Here is a 12,659-nt window from a genome sequence, read left to right on the forward strand (position 1 = left end):
CCAGACCACGACTGCCGCCGATAGTAGTACCGATCCGGCCCGGCGACGTCGCCGACCGCCTCCCCCCGCCCCGCCCCCTCCCTCCCCAAAACCTACCCCCGCTGCCGCCGACACACACGCAATACAACATTCGCACCAAAAATCGCCAAATCAACACAAAGAATAATTCAGCAAAAGTTTCAAAATTCGAATTTTCTTCGGTTCAAAACTTAACTTAAACTTTCTACAGGATTTTATTGAAAAAAAAATGCAAATAAATTGGGGAAAAGAAAAATGCGATCATAAGAAATAATTAACTAAACAAGAAGATTCTGAATATATGAAATTTTTAAATTAATTATTTTTATTTATTAAATTAAATTTTTAATTTTTTCTGCCTTGACAATTTGTGTTCATGTAATAATGTTTGTAAAAAACGCAAATTTTTTTCAAACAACTGAAGCAAAGGGTTTGATTATTAAAGACAGATTTATATAGAAAATTTTTATATTACTTATCAAAACATATGAAGAATATAATTTAATTCCTAACTGTGGGAAAATATATTTTACCATATTTAGATCTTTTAATACACTGATTTTAGATTGAATGATTTTATAGCTACTCAATTATTAACAAATTTTATACGCATGCATAGTAACTTTTTAATTTGTTTAACTTGTTAATTTTTAATTGATTGCATCAAATGCAATTTTAAGAATGTTTGGATTGAAAAATCCAGGGTATTTCAGGAATATTCAAAGCAATTCAACAAGTGAATTGATTTATTTCCAATATTCTTTCAATATTTCTCAGGATAAGTCTCAAAATATTTTAAACTTTAATTCAAAAATTCATTGTTAGTCACCTATTTTCATTGTCAATGAACAAATTTACGAAGTTGAAAATAAATTTGTGAGCGTTTAATGCAAACTGAAATAATGAATACGCTCCCTTAAGGCAATATTTAAAGCCAAAAACCGAAATGTTTAAATTAATGTCAAGATATTATAACTTTCTGTATAGGTTCTTGAAGTTGTTGTTGTGGAACCTTTTGGCCAGGTAGAAAATTTCACCCTCCTCCCCCTGAATAATAAAGCAAACCATTCCATTTTTAAATCCTCAAATCAGTTTCGTTTCGTCTTCCGACGAGAAAAGAGGTACGCACTTTTTTCACACATTTCACAATTTAATGAGTTTTGTCGAATTTGCTTGGAAATTTTATTCTCAAAATTAAATTAATTCCAATATTCTGTATTTTAAAACTAGGGAGAAAAATATTGAAATTTAATTTTTAAAAAATTTTTTGAATATAATTTGCATGTTAATTTTTCAAAATATGTAATTAAAATTGGTTAAATGTCAGCTTATTTCATTTCAACAGCTCATGAATTAGGGTTGCAACCCGCAACCGAAACTAGTAGAGCAGGGATTTTCTGTACCATGCAGAAACAATAAAGTTGCTCATCTCCACCGAGGAAGCCGGATTTTATTTCAAAAAATATTATAACTTAATTCAATTTTTGTTAATTTCCTCTCTGCTTTTTAAATTTCATTCTTTTTTCAAATGTTTAAATTTTTGGCAAATTAGATATCAACTGAAGAGAGCTGTGAATTATTGACTCGAAGTAAGTTAACAAAAAACAATCTTAAATCTTATCAAAAAGATGCTTATAAAGAAAACCTTCAATTGTCTTTAACCCCGATTTTGGATTCTTATTCAAAACTCTTCTTCTTTGCAACTTTTTGTGCCTTTCTGCAAAAACTTTCTTATCCGCCTGGAAAGAGAGTCTATAAATAAAACGCTTACAACAATTGTACGTTTTCGCTCGGCCAAAGATAAAAGTCACGACCAGTTTGCCTCCAATATTGATCCTCGCGTTCAGAGGACGAAAAAAAACTTTTACTGCGGAAATAGCAAAAAAAGTGATTTGAGGAAGAAGAAGAAAAGTCGGAAATGCGTCGCAGCTGCTTTTGAAGGTCGAATCGGGACGCAAATGAGAAACTGCGGCAGAAAACGGGAAAGAGACTGACCGACCCAGTCGATAGCAATTTGTAATTCAAAGCGGCAAATCACCTTTCTCGAGTCACGTCGTCGCGCATCACCCAAAAGTACGAGAAAAAAAACGTAATTGGCCAGAAAGAGTCACTCTGATTTGTTAATTAACTTTCTAGTTCAATTTTTCCGCAGTTACAAAATAAAATATAGAAAAATAATGCTTATGAAAATATTATTTTCCATTTTTACTCTAAAAAGACTCTCTGGAATTTTCTTTTTATAAACAAATGCTGACTTTTTATGTGCAAATTTGCGTTGCAATGCAAGAATCATTACTATCACGACACAAATATTTCTTTTAAAGGACGATAATTGTATCATAATTAAAAATTAATATAAACGTTTTATAATTTATCAAAAATTGAAGTTTAGGATGTATTTGCGAAATGACTCTGTTGGAATTTCTTCTCTTTTGGGATGCAGCGGAATGATTCTCGTGTGCATCTCTGTGTCGGCGCGGCCAAAACAAGGGACGATAAAATCACACACACAGGGGTGGTGACGTCAGCAGTGACGTCACCGGTGCACGTCACCCCGGATCAATATTGCGAGTGGGTTGCGCGCGAGCATCTGCGATCGCCTCTTTTCTCGCGCATCACAAATTCCGACAAATTCATAATCCAAAGGGAAATTTCACTGAATAAATTTTTAATAAAATTAGTTAAATTTTATTAAATTTGGGGAAATTTATTGAATTTTAATATGTAAATTTTGCGTCTTTGACTTTTTTAAGAGGAAACTTTTTACAAGTATGGACTAATTTGTAATTTTGTACGCAAAAAACAGATTTGTTTGTTGAAATATGATTGACTTTTCATTAAATACTTAATTAATTAATCTTTATCCGAATAACTTTTTATTTCACAAAGATGTATTTTGATTAGAAGTTTATTTCGAGCCTTTTTTTTAAAAGATTTGCGCAAAAAGTATTTAAAAGTGAAATTATAATTATTCACTAAAATATCTATCAATTCTTGAAATAATTGGATACATATTTTTATTTCAATGGTAATTTATTGTGTGCCATTTCAATTGAATTCTTGATAGCTTAAACGAATGTAAGACGGTTCTGGAAGGCGCAATTTGACCCTTTGTGTTCGTATCAGCAAAGATGAGGTCAAAGGACGACCCCGATTCGAACGGCGGCGAGACGCGGATCAAATAAGCAGAGTGCGATGGAAGAGCCGACGGTGTGGATGTTGCTCGGCCTGCTCGCCCTCGGCCACGCCGAAGTGGACACCAAGGCGAGAAACTCAACTCCAAAAAACACGCAATTATTAAATCCAAAATCATTTGAAATAATTCTAATTATATTTTTAAAAAATCTATAATTGAAATGGAATTTTTCAATTTAAAAAGAGAATTTTAATTAATTAATTCATGAAAGAAACAAGAAAAAATTCAAAGATTTGAATAGAATAAAATTTAAATTAAACTTTTCTTTTTGGCCAGAGAGAATTGCGAATTAAAATGTAATGAAATCGTTGGGAAAATTAAGGAGTGCCAGAGAGACAACGAGACGGAATTGCTGCAGAAAAGCGTCCTCGAGAACAGACAAATCTTGGAAGATTTGGCCAAACAGGTTTAAAATTAGGTTGCAAAGTCTCAATTGAAATCAATGAATAATTATCTTTCAGTTGGAAACCGTCAAAAGATACCAGAGGTGTTTATTTCTCAGCAGTGAGTTCACCTTCCATTTTTTTCCTTCATTTTAAAGTTTTTTTTAATTATTGCAAAGATTTTCATTTTATTTAGAATTTAGTTAGACCAAAATATTTTGGAATTTCCCTAATACTTAAATTTTAAATATCTCTGTTCAGGTATAAATTTAACTATTTTTCTATTTATTTTATGAATTTTCAGCATTTCTAAAACGCTGATTGTGAATAAAAAATTTGAAAAATTTGAACTTCTTATGTCAAATTACATGACATATCGTTTGGATATCTCAGATTTTTCGTCAGGTTGCATATTTGCAATTTCTCATGTTGACCTTTGGCCAGGTTGAAAGACCTTTGACCTTGAAACTTGTTCATCTTAAAAATATATATACCGTATTTCATTAGCTCCAAATCAATACTTCTCTGACTAAAAAAATATTGCGAGTGTTTTGATTTTCGACAGAACTTTTAGCAAACCCCCTTATGATATGAGTCATTGGCCGCCATTAAGAATTTAGTTATTTTCGCAGAAAAAGGTTTAAATTAAATCAGTTAGAGAAATCATATATCATAAAATTGTTACTTAATATTTTATTTTTTTTAAAAATGATTATTTTCTCGATCCCAAGAAAACCACGTTTTTTCAATCTTCAAGTGCAATTTTCTAAAAAAAAAAAAAAAAACAACACAGTGATTCTTAACATCTGGTCATAAATTGATAGCCAAGATCAGTGAATTTTTTGGTGCGTAACTTAACCATTTAATTTAATTTTAGTCCGATAAACTGATTAACGAAAAAATTCTAAAGCAGATTTTTTTTATATCTAACTAAGATTTTCGGCCGTTACCAAAATGATCCATGCTAACATTTCTAAGACGACTGCAAATAGAATAAAAAATTTAAAATTCCACAGGTTTGACGACGACGACGCTGGGCAACGGAAAAAAGTACTTTTTCTCCTTCCCGAGCCAAGTGGGTGTTTTTTTTTTTGTTTAAAAATTGAATTACCAAAATAAGACAATTCATAAATTTCAAGGTGAACTGGACGACGGCGAACGCGACCTGCTGGCGGATGGGGCTGCATCTGGCCACGTTCACGGACATCATCGACCAGAAGGTCGTTTACGCCGAGGCCAAACGAATGCACCCTTGTGAGTGAATTTCATTTTTTATATTTTGTAAATTTTGGTTTTGTTCAGCGTCGTACTGGTGGTTGTCGGGCCGGAAGCGGCAGAACAACGAGTTTCGGTGGCACGACGAGAGCCGGCTGGAGAAAAACAGCCCCTTCTGGCGCAGCTCCGTGGACAACGCCGACTGCGTCTACTTCCACACCGGCAGCGACGGCAAACTCAACGCCGACCCCTGCAACTACGACCACCACTTCGTCTGCCAACTCCCCGAACACTGCTACTGACCATCCGAAAACATTCGTTTGCAAATTTCCGTTAAAAAAATTCTCGATTTGAATTAATGAATTCTGATTTTATGTAAAAAAAAGTATATATTCGTGGCCTATGCATTTCAAAAATTATACAAACCCATTAAAATTTTTGAAAAGTCAAAATTGTGTATTTATCAAATTGAATTATAAATTGAAAAGTAAGCGTCAGAGCTTTCAAAATAATTTGGGTTTGCTTCAAAATTAAATGTCGAAAATGGAAACTCCGTTTCAATTAAAAATATTTATTTTCCATATTTATAATTTTAGTACTCCTTTGTCTTTCCTGAAATTATTTCATTTATTTAAATGCGCCTTCAAAATATCGCAAGCATCACTTACTTTGGTTTGAAATTTATTGATACACATTTTCATAATTATAAATTGAAAAATATGTAGCGATAACTCGCAGTTATATTTTATGGAGAAAAGTAAGAGTTTAAGACATATTGATTTGTGGATGCAATTGTGAGGAATTTTTAAAAAATAAAAAACAATTTTTTTTACGGAAAAAGCCCACTTTATTCACTTTTAAAAACAAAAATTTATAATTTTCTGAACGATGTCTTTTTCTGGCGAGAACTAAAAACAAACAGTTTAAAAAATTCCAGCTCGCTTCGCATTCTTGTGTGTAGAAGATATAGGAGGAAAAAACGCCTGCAGATTTCGACTTTCCTGCTCAGCTTGTTGCAAAAATTTCTAATGTTTCTTTTTCCGTTTATTTTCAATTGCATGGGTAGCGCTCAAAATTCGAAAAATGGCCTAAACTTGCCATTCATCTCCGACTGCTCGTTTCGTGGTGTTTTTGTGAGCAAGTATTTGACCAACCCCACATTTCCGCGTTTTTCTGCCCAGTAAAGAGCGTCCCGCCCTTTCATGTCATGATCTCGAATTTGGAAACCACGTTTTTCAACAAGCCAGCGACCCAGCATTTCTGCTGTGTCGTGAGATTCCCTCCACTTCGCTACATCAAGTAAGGCACTGCTGCTCACCTTAAAATCTGCATTTTCACCATATTTTTCAAACAAAAACTTTGCCACTTGAGCACTTTGGTGTGGAATAATTATTTTATTCCTCTCTTAATTTGTTTGTTTTGACTGTGGCTGTGTCATCGGAGAACTTCATTGTTTTTTTTTATTATTATTATTCAATTAATTTTCGGCTTACAATTAAATTCATTTTTTAAGGGCTTTCTTTTTAATTATTCTTTTTAATTTCTGGCAATTGTTTTAAGTTGAATTCTTACAAATAAATCTTGCATTTATTTTAAATTTAAAGTAGCTTTAAATTTACAAATAATTATTATAAATTCAATTGGAATTAGCTTGTACAATTCATGGGATTCCAATTCACTTCAAGGGAATTTATAAAGGCATTTTAGAATTCAACTGCAGATTCACAGAACTTTCTAGATGCATCTAGAAAGTTCTCAATGTAAATCAAATGGGTGGGTGGGTTTTGCACGACCCTCCCAGGGCTGCTGCCCGCGCTATAAAAGGCGCTCCGTCCGCTGGCTCGATGCAGAAGGCTGACAGACCTCAGAGAAATCCGAGGTAAAGCTCCGACACTCGAGCCAGCTGACGGAGAGCATTCAACCCTTTGCTCTTTGTTCGCAGGACACCTGGACTTCCAGTGCAGTTTCGGACACCCGTCCGAACCCTTCGCACTCGTCCGAGCCGTCCCAAGGCCCCGACCGCTGTCTTGTCCCGACGCTGTCTCGTCCGAGGACAGCCGGAAGGCCGACCGCGTCCCGAGCCCCTCGAGCGGCACGCCTGTGTCCATCGTACTGTCCGGGGTGTGGCCGAGCCGTCCGAAGCCGTACGGAGCAGTTTTGCCAGGTAAGAGAAATTACAATTGTTTCTCCCTGAGGCCTTCTTTTGGCCAAAAGGTCAAACCACTACGTGAGACGGAAGTACAGCCGAGTGACCCATTGTTTTTGTCCCCAGCTCCTTCCTGTCCGAGGAATCGGGCGCCGACGTGGCACGCCGCCAGCGAGCGCTCGGACGAAGGCGTCCGAACGTCCGCCGCCAGAGACCCGCACGCCGTGGGCCCCGGCCGCGCCGAGAGCCGCCGCCGACCTGCAGGGAGCCGTCCGGGTTCCCAGCAAGGACGTTTCCAGGGCAGCCTGCCGGCCTACCCAGGGAACACCGCTCCCATTTGTTGATTTTTAAGTGACACTATACGGACAATTTCGAGCCAGTGAATTTACCCTATCCAGCCAGAATTGTTGTGAATACAATAAAGCCCGTGTGTAAGCCAACTTGCATTGTTTTAAACAATTACAAATTAATCATAATAATTTACACAATAGAAATTACTGAACAATTACCCATTAATAATTTATTAAGCAATTAAATAATCAGTCAGTATAATCATATGCAAACCCCTTACTTGCAACTTCTTATTATCATTTTGGTTTGCAATAAACTAAATTTGTAATACCAATTGGCGATCCTGGCACTCCTGGGGATTATACTGACAAACAAAATAAACAAATTACAATTTACACAATTTTTACAACTTTATTTTGTTAAGATACAATGGCAGACAAAGAACAACTGTCTCCTTTATTTTTAAATCAAATTCATTTTGGACCCCTGGCTGCTGAGCAGACAACAACGGGGTGTGACCCTGGAAAGACTCTACAGCCGTACAAGTTGGACGACAACGATCCAATTGCACAAATTTCCCTCCCAGTTCAACAACAACAAACACTTCTTTCTTGCCAATACCAGCAGTACACTCAGGTGGATGTCCTGCACCCTCAGGAGCACCTCCTCCCCTTGGACGGCGCATCACAGGTTGGCCAACTGCTGCCTGAACACCCAGTGTCCCACATCAATCATAACGAGGCGCCAAAACCAGATGTACTCACAGAGGGACCTGAAAGAAAAACTGGTCAGCAAATATTTTATGACAGATTATACAAACAAACAGAAAACAGGGCAACATCACTACACACTACACAATTGTCCAACCAGACACAAAATGGGCAATATTTTCAACCCAAGTTGGACTTGACATTAATCCCTGTATTCTCTGGAGACAAAATATTGCTGGAGGATTTTCTTATCAGCATTGCTGGATTTTTCACCTACCAACAACTGCAGCCAAAAGATGTGTGGTGGTTGTTACTTTTCCGCACTTCTGGACGAGCAAGGGAGTTTGTTAAGCATCTTGACGAGGCCACCATCAGCAACTTCTCCTCACTCCAGAAAGTTTTTCAAGACGAATTTGAGCCGCCAGTAAGCACCCTGCAATTGCACAGAAAATTTGTAAAAGCCTGTCAGCTTGAGGGGGAAAGTTCAGAAGAATTTTACCTACGATTGAGAGGGCTGGCAGACGAATTGTGGCACCATGAACAACCCATTGTTGGATTAAGTTTAAAACAAAACTTTGACATTAGAGAAGCGGAGTTCCTGCGCATTTTCATCCGTGGCCTACGAGTCGACTTTTATTGGCAGGTGTACATCCAGGAACCAAAATCAATTCTTGCGGCACGCAAAATCGCCATTCTCGTTGAGGAAACTGCTAACAGCATTAAGGAAAGATTAGATGAAGACTTCAAGCAGGCAAACGAACCAACTCACCAATACCGTCCTCCAACCCAACGGAGAGCAGTAAACCTTCCTCAATTTTATGCTTCCCAGAACCACTCCCCAACAAGCCAGAGCTGGCCAGGACCATCGGCTTCTGCTCCAAATTTGCATTACTCTTCGGCAATCCTTCCTCCAGTCGGTCTCTTTGACTTCCAGCATTGGCCACCTGCGGCAGTGCTTCCACCACTTCCGTCAAATTTCCACGAGAAGGCAGAATTCAGTTCATCCAGAATACCTTCTCACCTGAGGGGGAGCGAGGAAAATGTAAATGAAAGTGACGCAAATTTTACAGAGAATTTATTTACCAACCATACTTGCAACTCCAATTCTCGCCCTCACTTCTCCACACACTCAGACAAGACGGATATTGTCCATGCCCACCGACCATCCGCCAGCAACGACCACGTCCCTTCTGCGACTCGTAGAGAGAAACGTCGACGGAAAAGAAGATTCAAGCGACGACAACAAAGGGCTTCTAAAGCGATCTTGCCGTGTCGCACAGCGTCCAACAAAATTGGCGAAGGCAAAATTTCTGCAAATGAAGAGCAAATCTTGAGTGCATTGAGCCGGTTAATACTACTGCAAAAACTTACCCCACCTGCCGACCACATCGCCCAGCGTGCATTTACTCGCCGACGGCGCCGCCGACAACCGACAGATAAGGCCGAATTTGCCATTATAACTCCCACACAAAAAACCACAACGAGTGCGGCAAATAAACAACGTGGGCCAGCTGTTATCAGTGGCGGCCAAAAAGTCAATGAACTTTTCGCAAGAGGGGGAAGAAAAATCAGCAGGAGAGAGATGAGAGTGGCGCCACAACCAAGTTCGCCATCAAGCCAGGAGAGGGAGAAGGAAAAATCAGCGCACAAAGAACCAAGACCTCGCCCTCGCCGCATGCAACCAACAACAACAACAAGGCCGGATTCACGCGTGATTATGGTGCCCACGACGTTTTTCCTTGAGGACAGCGCCAGCTCAGGATCTGGACAATCTACGTGCAGTACGTCGTCCTGGCAATCGTCCTGGAGATCATCCAGTCACAGCTGACCACAGCCGCCAGTCAAAAGAGGGGGATTTGGTGTGGAATAATTATTTTATTCCTCTCTTAATTTGTTTGTTTTGACTGTGGCTGTGTCATCGGAGAACTTCATTGTTTTTTTTTATTATTATTATTCAATTAATTTTCGGCTTACAATTAAATTCATTTTTTAAGGGCTTTCTTTTTAATTATTCTTTTTAATTTCTGGCAATTGTTTTAAGTTGAATTCTTACAAATAAATCTTGCATTTATTTTAAATTTAAAGTAGCTTTAAATTTACAAATAATTATTATAAATTCAATTGGAATTAGCTTGTACAATTCATGGGATTCCAATTCACTTCAAGGGAATTTATAAAGGCATTTTAGAATTCAACTGCAGATTCACAGAACTTTCTAGATGCATCTAGAAAGTTCTCAATGTAAATCAAATGGGTGGGTGGGTTTTGCACGACCCTCCCAGGGCTGCTGCCCGCGCTATAAAAGGCGCTCCGTCCGCTGGCTCGATGCAGAAGGCTGACAGACCTCAGAGAAATCCGAGGTAAAGCTCCGACACTCGAGCCAGCTGACGGAGAGCATTCAACCCTTTGCTCTTTGTTCGCAGGACACCTGGACTTCCAGTGCAGTTTCGGACACCCGTCCGAACCCTTCGCACTCGTCCGAGCCGTCCCAAGGCCCCGACCGCTGTCTTGTCCCGACGCTGTCTCGTCCGAGGACAGCCGGAAGGCCGACCGCGTCCCGAGCCCCTCGAGCGGCACGCCTGTGTCCATCGTACTGTCCGGGGTGTGGCCGAGCCGTCCGAAGCCGTACGGAGCAGTTTTGCCAGGTAAGAGAAATTACAATTGTTTCTCCCTGAGGCCTTCTTTTGGCCAAAAGGTCAAACCACTACGTGAGACGGAAGTACAGCCGAGTGACCCATTGTTTTTGTCCCCAGCTCCTTCCTGTCCGAGGAATCGGGCGCCGACGTGGCACGCCGCCAGCGAGCGCTCGGACGAAGGCGTCCGAACGTCCGCCGCCAGAGACCCGCACGCCGCCCTTGTCAAAAACGAGACCGTTGGAGGTCGTACTCGAGGTCGCTCGAGACCATGGTCTCGAACGACCTCGAGTACGACCTCCGACGGTCTCGAACGACCTCATATTTTTACATGGTAAATGTTTAGGGGCAACGGTTGCCCCTCGGTCTCGAACGACCTCAAACGGTCTCGGGCGACCTCGGCCGGTCTCGAACGGCCTCGGAGGTGTCCATCGACCTCGCCGGTCTCGGGCGACCTCGGACGGTCTCGGGCGACCTCGAACGGTCTCGAGCGACCTCGGACGGTCTCGAGCGACCTCGGACGGTCTCGAGCGACCTCGGACGGTCTCGAGCGACCTCGGACGGTCTCGAGCGACCTCGGACGGTCTCGAGCGACCTCGGACGGTCTCGGGTGAACTTTTGTGTTAATAAATTGAAAACCATTAAGGGCAACTGCCCCTCTGGGTCAAACGGTCTCGAGCGACCTCGGACGGTCTCGAGCGACCTCGGACGGTCTCGGGTGAACTTTCGTGTTAATAAATTGAAAACCATTAAGGGCAACTGCCCCTCTGGGTCAAACGGTCTCGAGCGACCTCGGACGGTCTCAAGACCGTTTGACCCAGAGGGGCAGTTGCCCCTAATGGTTTTCAATTTATTAACACGAAAGGTCACCCGAGACCGTCCGAGGTCGCTCGAGACCGTCCGAGGTCGCTCGAGACCGTCCGAGGTCGCTCGAGACCGTCCGAGGTCGCTCGAGACCGTCCGAGGTCGCTCGAGACCGTCCGAGGTCGCTCGAGACCGTCCGAGGTCGCTCGAGACCGTCCGAGGTCGCTCGAGACCGTCCGAGGTCGCTCGAGACCGTTCGAGGTCGCCCGAGACCGGCGAGGTCGATGGACACCTCCGAGGCCGTTCGAGACCGGCCGAGGTCGCCCGAGACCGTTTGAGGTCGTTCGAGACCGAGGGGCAACCGTTGCCCCTAAACATTTACCATGTAAAAATATGAGGTCGTTCGAGACCGTCGGAGGTCGTACTCGAGGTCGTTCGAGACCATGGTCTCGAGCGACCTCGAGTACGACCTCCAACGGTCTCGTTTTTGACAAGGGCGTGGGCCCCGGCCGCGCCGAGAGCCGCCGCCGACCTGCAGGGAGCCGTCCGGGTTCCCAGCAAGGACGTTTCCAGGGCAGCCTGCCGGCCTACCCAGGGAACACCGCTCCCATTTGTTGATTTTTAAGTGACACTATACGGACAATTTCGAGCCAGTGAATTTACCCTATCCAGCCAGAATTGTTGTGAATACAATAAAGCCCGTGTGTAAGCCAACTTGCATTGTTTTAAACAATTACAAATTAATCATAATAATTTACACAATAGAAATTACTGAACAATTACCCATTAATAATTTATTAAGCAATTAAATAATCAGTCAGTATAATCATATGCAAACCCCTTACTTGCAACTTCTTATTATCATTTTGGTTTGCAATAAACTAAATTTGTAATACCAACTTGGTACAAAAAATCCTATGAGAGAATGATGGAAAATTCTTGATGCCAATTCTAACTCGGCCTCGTCCTTTGTTTTGAGAAGCGCTTCCGTTATCTTGGTATTTATTACTCCTATATCAGCCTTGGCAATCTGTATGATACGCATCTATGCGCAAAGCTCCTCCTATCCATCAAATCACTACTATGATTATCCAAGGTGCGCAAATTGATGCCAGCAGTCTGAGCGCCGTGATCAATCAGGAGCACAACGCATTCGGTGCTGTTACCATCAACAGCATATTGCAGCGCAAAATCTAATGTTTTTTGATCACTTAGGTCCAAAATTCCTTTTTCGAGCACGAGCCTCAAAACTTCATGATGGTT

This window comes from Neocloeon triangulifer, unplaced genomic scaffold (genome assembly GCF_031216515.1).
Source record: "Neocloeon triangulifer isolate White Clay Creek 2 clone unplaced genomic scaffold, ASM3121651v1 ptg000012l, whole genome shotgun sequence".
NCBI lineage: Eukaryota > Metazoa > Arthropoda > Insecta > Ephemeroptera > Baetidae > Neocloeon > Neocloeon triangulifer.